The sequence below is a fragment of the Notolepis coatsorum genome, assembly GCF_963971535.1.
Source record: "Notolepis coatsorum genome assembly, chromosome: 6".
NCBI classification, from domain to species: domain Eukaryota; kingdom Metazoa; phylum Chordata; class Actinopteri; order Aulopiformes; family Paralepididae; genus Notolepis; species Notolepis coatsorum.
The window spans coordinates 56,670,910-56,679,574 of record NC_140170.1 but is presented as its reverse complement, the minus strand read 5'-3'; the positions used below and the strand labels follow the sequence as shown (position 1 = coordinate 56,679,574).

General features: G+C 43.6%; 1 long non-coding RNA gene across 1 annotated transcript in view; it reads left to right on the top strand.

The window, feature by feature from the left end:
• Positions 1 to 324: 324 nt before the first annotated feature.
• Positions 325 to 8,665, top strand: part of LOC311229363 — a 28,679-nt gene continuing 20,338 nt past the window's right edge. The window contains exons 1-2 of the long non-coding RNA XR_014619754.1: positions 325 to 461; positions 655 to 797. This is a non-coding gene — a long non-coding RNA (uncharacterized lncRNA). The remainder of the gene's footprint in view (positions 462 to 654; positions 798 to 8,665) is intronic.

Genomic DNA, 8,665 nt, shown 5'->3' with positions numbered 1-8,665 from the left:
ATAAATGTCATGTATGTTGTGTATGTCATAAATGTCTATATGAATTGAAAATGGGGGACCCTGATGGAAACAAGACAAACGTCTTTCTCAGGTCTGCATCCCCTTAACAATTGTATGTATTGAGCCGTACTGTATTGTACCCATTCTGCAATCTGTTAAATAAAGTTTTCATTCATTCATTCAAGTAATGATCTGGGGTCTTGTGTGTCACTGTACCCGGGGGGGGGGTGTTTCCCCCCGGGAGAGATAGGAGGTGGCACCGGAAGTTGTGTTGTGTTCGTGAAATATACGTGAAGGAGGGAGCTGTGTGTGTTCCTAACGAGTGAGGTATTGACCTGTTATGTTACTCACTGAAGTGGAATTAAATAACCAAAAGAAACATAAACCTCTCCTCATTCTTCCTAACAATACGGGTACGACAGAACGCTACAGTACGTACAGTATTTCCAGATGCCTACGAGGTGAGCTGAATCTCCGCCTGATAAACGCTTATAAAAGTTGTAATTCGTGTTTTAAACGTTATCTACTTGTTGCTACATGTTCCGTAAAATATTCGACTCATCCTGTGTACATTGTGTTCGGATCCAAGACCAATAACCCACTTTGTATTAGTTTAGTCTGTGAGAAAGTAGGCTAATGCTAGCTCCTGTACAGCTAGCTACTAGCTCCTGTTAGCTCTTTCTCCTCTCAGCTCCAGAGCTCCAGCTGACTGCAGTCAAGTTCTGTTCTGTTGATCAGCTGGAACCAAGCTGCTTCACACCAAACCCAGTGATGTGCATCTGATGTGTGGAACACAGGTATGGAGATGTTTGTGTCTGTTTCTTTTGAACATGTTGTTCTATGTGGAATGAAAGGCTGTAGGCCTAATAGCCTTCTAGCTAATCCACATCAGTTCAGCTATAAGGTGAGTCTGGCTGGTGTGATTGTTATTATAATAACACAACACAGTTACATCTTGTTCTAAGGTCACTAAAGCCCTATTTGAATGATACTGTGTGATTATAATGTGTTTTTATTTTCATATTTGTTATAGAAGTGCATATGGGTCATTTAATATTTTTGTTAAGATTGTTTATGGAATTTTATTTCGTTTTTTGCCCAACAGAATATATACAGTATAATAGTGTCATTTGTAACACAGTATTTTCGGATGCCTTTGAGGTGAAACCAAGCAACTCCACACCAAACCTAATGATTGTGCATCTGATGTGTGTCACACAGAGACCTCCAGTAAATGAGCCTGATACCCAGTACTGCCTCGGACTGATTCATGGTCTGGTTTTATTCTTAATCCCAGAGGGGAAACATGGTTTGCCACCAGAGCGAATACAAATACACAAACAAGAAACAATTACATACAGTACAAATTACACAACACAGTAAATAAAAGATAAGAAGAGAGCCTCTCAACACAGAGCTAGCGGTGTTCGTTAAAGAATTTAACCGCAGCAGGAACAAAGGACCTTCTCAATCGCTCAATGAGCATAGAGGCATCAGAAACCTATCGCTAAATGAGCTTCGCAGAGCATCAAATATATTGTACAGAGGGTGGCCTTCAAAAAATTGCCAGTCCTAGTTCGCTTGGCAATAATGATCTCCAAGAAATCAGGAGGGAGGCCAATCACTGAGCCAGCCTTTTTAATGATTTAATTTATTCGTTTTTTGTCTGTGATGCTGCCCCCCCCCCCCAGCAGAGCACATCATAAAAAAGGAAAAAAGGACACTAGCAACTTAGCAAGGATACCTTGGTAGAACACATGAAGAAGTGACCTGCTGATATCAAAGAATCTAAGCTTCCTCAAATGAAAAAGCAGAGACTGGGCTTTCTTGAACACAGAATCTGTGTTCTTCTTCCAGTCCAGCTTGCTGTCCAGGTGGACACCAAGATACCTATAGAACTGGACTATCTCCATTTCTGCCCCCTAATGATGACAGGAGAGACTGTCTTCCTACTGAAGTTGATGACTTTTGATATTAAGTTCTAAAAAATTGGCATCACACAAGTGGACAAATCAATCAAGTCAATCTCCTTTTTATAGGCTTGGTCATCGCCTTTGTTGATGAGACAGATCAGAGCTGTATCATCTGAGAATTTCTGTATATGGCACATGGCCTCGCTGTGTCTGCAGTCCGCAGTAGGGCTGTCACGATTCGTCGACCTGGTCGCAGAGTAAATGTAGTCGATTTGCGTATTCATTATCGATGCGTCGTATTGTTAATTGTATATGCCTTTTGCGTTGGAAATGGCAGACGTTCAAAGTCATAACATGCGAAACGTTGTTAATGCACAGTGAATCACGTTCAAATAGAATTAACTTCTCTTAGACCACTATTCGTGATTCTGCCTAGAGCCAGGACTCGACAGTCACATAACTTCCGTGTTTCGCTCCAGCTGGAAGCCAGGGGCTGAGCCGGATACCCACACTTTACAGTTTTGAAGCAGCTTGGCAGCTCTTAAGCCCTGCGTTCTACAGCCTGTGATAACTCCTCTTGGGAGTCCCGCTGTTTCTATGTAAACTCTGCGAGCAACGGGTCCAATAATTGCGTCTCATGCTGTCCCCGACTAAGGATTTGGATGGTCGACTATGATTGGCCAAAATTTGCCGTTAGTCGACTATTGGTCGACAACAAATAAAATAAAAGTATAATATTTTTAATTTTCTTTAAATTTTTTTTTTATCATTCCATTTCGGCTGTGGGGGGTGCTTAATGTCTGAAGGAGTCGACTGAAGGCTTCTTGTTCCCTTGCAAAAGCATGCAATTGGTCCACTGATGGATACATCTTGATATTTGTCTAGTCTAGTGTGTTCATTAGATGGGTGAAATCCTCTTTCAGTGCCTCTGTGCCTGTTTTCGTAGGCAGTTAGCCTCTCGTATGCGTGCCATTAGCGTTAGCCACACTTCTAGGCCTCTTTTCTTTTGGAAAGAATGATAAAAAAAAATAAGTTAAAACAAATGTATAATTTATAAAAAATATTATAATTATAGAAAAAATAATTTTTTTATATATATATTTTTTTAATATATTCGACTAAGAGGTTGGCCAGTCGACTCCGGCTCCTTTCGACCGATTAGTCGACTAATCGACTAATAGTCAGTTACCAGGACACAGCCATGAGCGGTCGCAAATTCCTGAGCTCCCGGAGCCCTCGTCAATACAGCAAGCAAAAGAGATTTTGCGCACATTTTCTCCTCGTTATGTTTTGGATAACGGATTCGTACCTCTACTCAACGATGAAGCACAACCAGACAGAAGAGGAGAGAAGAGCAAAAATAGAAAAGGAGGTACACAGCGACTTTTATTTCCAAAACGGCACGGAGCATAAGCACCTGGCCGTGGGGACAGCGACCGTTCACGCAACATTAACGGCCAATCCTGAAAGAAAGAACAGACCCCCGAATGGCAGAATGGACCGAAAGACCTTTTTGTCCCTTATCCTGCTACTCTCGGGAGACATTCATCTAAACCCAGGCCCGGTCTTGACCAGAACTCAGGCGAGAAGACTTGGTCTGGCAGCGCAAGAAGCGAGGGAGGTTACCATCGCGACCAACATCAACAACTCAACCTGTGGCTACATCCACTGCGCGGACGGCAACTCTTCCCAAATGACGCCGCAGCAGACGAGCACACGTGAGGCAGAGACGAGAGGAGGTGAACCGAGGGTCGAAACCATGACGACCATCCCGACGCGGGATTTAAACATCTCAACGCACGATAGCCGGCTAGCCAGCGGAGCTAACGGCGAAAACATCCAGGACCGAGTCCTTTGTTGTACCAGCACGGCGCGGGTCCCGACCCCCCCCCCCCCCCCTTCCCACCCACGACAACAAAGCCCCCCCAACCGGCAACCCCACGGACAAATCGCCTGATAAATTAGCCAACCTAGCCAGGCTGGCTATGTTTACCAGCCCAGGAGAACAAAGGGTTGCCGCCAGAGAAGACACAGGACAAAGGACCCCCCCTCCCCACACACCAACACACAGACCTCACGGAGACAACAACAAAGCCCCCCCCCTCCCTCCCCCACAGCAGCACCAGAAGACAATTACCTGGAACTTGAAGACATCAATAACACAGCTAATAAAAACGGACTACACATCTTTCACCTTAATGTAAACAGCATTAAGCATAAGCTGGACGAAATAAGAAACCTGTTTATGAGCGGTAAGGTAGACTTAATATGCTTTACTGAAACTAAACTTGATCCATCTGTAACAGACCCTGAAATAGAATTAGAGAACTATACTATAGTCCGTAATGACAGAAACCAGTATGGAGGTGGTGTTTGTATGTACATACATAAGGACACCAAATTCATTACCCGTACTGACCTTCATCATGAGACAATTGAAACCGTATGGGTGGAAATTTTATTTGAAAGGGCAAAATCTGTTCTAGTCGGCACAATATACAGACCGCCAGATCAAACTGGCTTTTATGATACTCTGGATGTGTGCTTAGCTGGAGCTGAGGATGCGGAAAAAATTCTTATTGGGGATTGGAACACGGATATGCAACAAAAAGATGCACCCGTCTTCAAATCCTTCAATAGGTTTTGTGATCTGCACGGCCTCAGCCAACTAATCACCCAACCCACAAGGATATGTGAATCAACTCAGACTACCATTGACCTCATACTGACCTCTGACAAGTCCAAGATCTCCAATAAAGGGGTTATAGCATGTGGGTTAAGTGATCATTATATGATATTCTGTACCCGCAAAAAGCTAAAACTAAAGGCTGGCTGTCACAAAACAGTCACATCTAGAGACCTCAAAACCTACTCTAGCGAGGCCTTTAACCTTGAACTGGAGAGTCTGGACTGGTCAGATGAACTCAATGGTACACTGGTTGAAGAAACTTGGCTTGGCTTCAAAACCAAATTTTCATCAATACTAAACAACATGGCCCCCCTAAGAACCACCAGGGTAAAAAATCGCGCTGAGCCATGGATGCACACTGAAATACTGACCGCTATGAAAGCCAGAGACAAAAAATGCTCTGAGTTTCGTAAAAGTCAGTCAAAGCTTACCAAAAGCACGAGCAGTGAACTCCAAGACCACGTGACTGAACTCAAACTAGAAAGAAACAGACTAAGAAATGACGTAAACTCCATGATCAAAACTGCTAAAAAAAATTTCATCAATGACAAAACCGAGGAAAACAAAAATAAACCACGTGAACTTTGGAAATTACTCAACAATCAACTAGGCTGCAGTAAAAAACTCAACCAGGTTCTCAAACATAAACATAAAGACGGACAACACGCTCATCACAGACAAGCTGGATGTAGCCAATTACTTAAACACTTTCTTCATAAACATAGCCACAACACTGGTAAACAAACTACCCTCCCACTCAGGGCAGTATGGGGTAGAACACATAGTAGCATACTACAAGAACCTAGGCGTCCACAAAGACGACTTCAAACTGGAAATGGTAACTACAGATGAGGTACTCAAAAAACTGAGCGCCCTCCAACCAAACAAGGCCACTGGCCATGACAACATCCCCTCCAAATTCCTCAGAGACTCAGCAGCAGCCATCACCCCAGTCATCACACACATAATAAACCTCTCCATAAAACAGGGACACGTCCCCAAGGACTTCAAAATTGCGAGAGTAACACCCCTGCACAAAAAGGGCAGCAAATTAGACCCGGGTAACTACCACCCTGTTTCTATCCTTACATCCATCTCGAAAGTCATGGAAAAAATAGTATACGAACAGATCGAAAAGTACCTCGCGGAAAAAAATCTAATCTACGAATTCCAATCTGGCTTCAGAACATCCCACTCCACTGACACATGCCTTCTCTACTTGAACGACCACATCAAACAAGAGGTGGACGCGGGCAAATACTGCGGCATGGTCATGCTGGACCTACAAAAGGCCTTCGACACTGTCAATCACACCATTCTGATTGACAAGCTAAAAGCAATTGGTTTTGATAGTTTATCAGTGAGCTGGATACAATCCTACCTGGAGGGGAGGGAACAGATGGTGGAAGTAAACGGTACCCTACCCCCCCCCCTCACAGTGAGCTGTGGTGTTCCACAAGGAAGCATACTAGGACCGCTACTATTCCTAATTTATGCAAATGACATGTCGTCAGCTTGTGACTGCAACTTGTTCCTGTTTGCGGACGACTCAACCCTGCTGGTCTCTGACAAGAACAAGTTACAGGTTGAAAAAGCCCTCAGCTCGGAACTAGGCAAAATCTGCATATGGCTCGCCGACAACAAACTATCATTACACATGGGCAAAACAGAGTCCATTCTCTTCGGTTCAAATAACAAACTCAGCAAGACCGACGGCTTCTCGGTTACAGTGGGTGACAATATTATCACAAGGAAAGATGAAATTACCTACCTGGGTTCCATCCTAGAGGCTAATCTTTCCTGTGACAAAATGGCATCCAATGTAATAAAAAAAGTCAACCAACGAACGCGATTCTTGTACCGGATCTCCTCTCTGGTAAACAAGAATACCCTGAAGACTCTAGCAGGAGCACTCATTCAAGGGTACTACGACTATGCTTGCACCTCATGGTACCAAAGCACCTCAAAGGCACTAAAAAACAAATTACAAACATCTCAAAACAAGCTAGTCAGACTACTACTTGACCTGACTCCTAGAACCCACCTCACCCCTGCCCACTTTGACAACCTAGGATGGCTTAGAGTAGACGACAGAGTACAGCAACTTGCAATGGGCCTGGTCTACAAGATACACTACGCGACCAAGGTACCCATGTACATGTCAAAATACTTCCCAAAGGTCAGTGAATACCACGATCACAACACCAGAGGGAGCTCCACAAATCATGTAAAACCCAGATTTGGCTCAAACAAGGGACTAAACACGTTTCGCAATTATGCCACATCAATGTGGAACGCCCTGCCTAAAGCTGTAAAGAAATGTGAATCACTACCCACTTTCAAAAACACTCTCAAAAAACACCTACGTGAGACTGCAATTCGAAACTGGCCCCTACAAATGTCCTAACCTAGTTGTACAGTAAATGACCAAGTAAGGCTTTGTCAATATTCCAATGTACAGTGTAAAATGTGTGTGTGTCCCCTACCCAACCCCCCCCCCCCCCCCACCTCCAATGTACAGCCCTCACCCAACCCACCCAACCCCACCCCACCCAACCAACCTCCTCCAATGTACAGTTTCTACGCCAAATGTATATACACTCCTTTTCTGGACACTTTTGTATCACAAACAGTACTGTATTTGCAAATCTGATATGTCATAAATGTATAGATGTAGCAGTACTGTCTATCTGTATGTCATGTATATCATATATGTTATGATGAATTGAAAATGGGGGACCCTGATGTAAACAAGACGAAAGTCTTTCTCTGGTCTGCATCCCCTTAACAATTGTATGTATTGAGCTGTACTGTACTGTACCCATTCTGCAATCTGTTAATAAACATTTCAATCAATCAATCAAAGCCCTACAGCCATGTAACTTGAGCCGATCAGATTCATTGTGGCCCATCAGAACAGCGTGGAATCGGTGTTTCGACCATCCAGCGTTGGATCAATAAACGCGATCGATATTTGGAATGGCGATCAGGAATTGGAATAACCTTTTTGGAGAACATCTGATCTGAGGTAAGGAATCTATTTGACCAGTCTTGGGATAATCAGAACTGTTTTCACCTATATATCAGCGTGTCCCGTATGTGTGTGCTGATCAGGAAATGGATAATCGATTTTCAGCCCGCTTCTATAGCGTGCATAAGTACACCTATACTATCGATAATCTAGCGTTTATTTGAAAACAATTCATAAATAGGCCGAAAAATGACAATGTGTTTCCGTTTCGACAATGTTGACTGTAGGGCTGCAACGATTAGTCGACATAATCGACGACGTCGATTATAAAAAATCGTCGACGAGAAATTGTTGCGTCGATTAGTCATTAAAAAAAATATATATATATATTTATTTATTTAATTTTTTATTTTAAATTTTTTTTTGTGCACTACCTATCTTTGTGAGAGTGGCTTCTCAGGGTTCCAGACAACATCATAACATGATGATCCCATAGCAAATTTTGGACATTGAAAACATTGTTCCCCTGCAGGAGATGATGATCAGACTAGACACACAATACATTACACACGCACTCCTCTCACTCACACACAGCGATCAGAGTAAGACACACACATACACGCACTCCTCTCACTCACACACAGCGATCAGAGTAAGACACACACATACACACTCCTCTCACTCACACACAGCGATCAGAGTAAGACACACACACATACACACTCCTCTCACTCACACACAGCGATCAGAGTAAGACACACACACATTCACACTCCTCTCTCTCACACACAGCGATCAGAGTAAGACACACACACATTCACACTCCTCTCACTCACACACAGCGATCAGAGTAAGACACACACATACACGCACTCCTCTCACTCACACACAGCGATCAGAGTAAGACACACACATACACACTCCTCTCACTCACACACAGCGATCAGAGTAAGACACACACACATACACACTCCTCTCACTCACACACAGCGATCAGAGTAAGACACACACACATTCACACTCCTCTCTCTCACACACAGCGATCAGAGTAAGACACACACACATTCACACTCCTCTCACTCACACACAGCG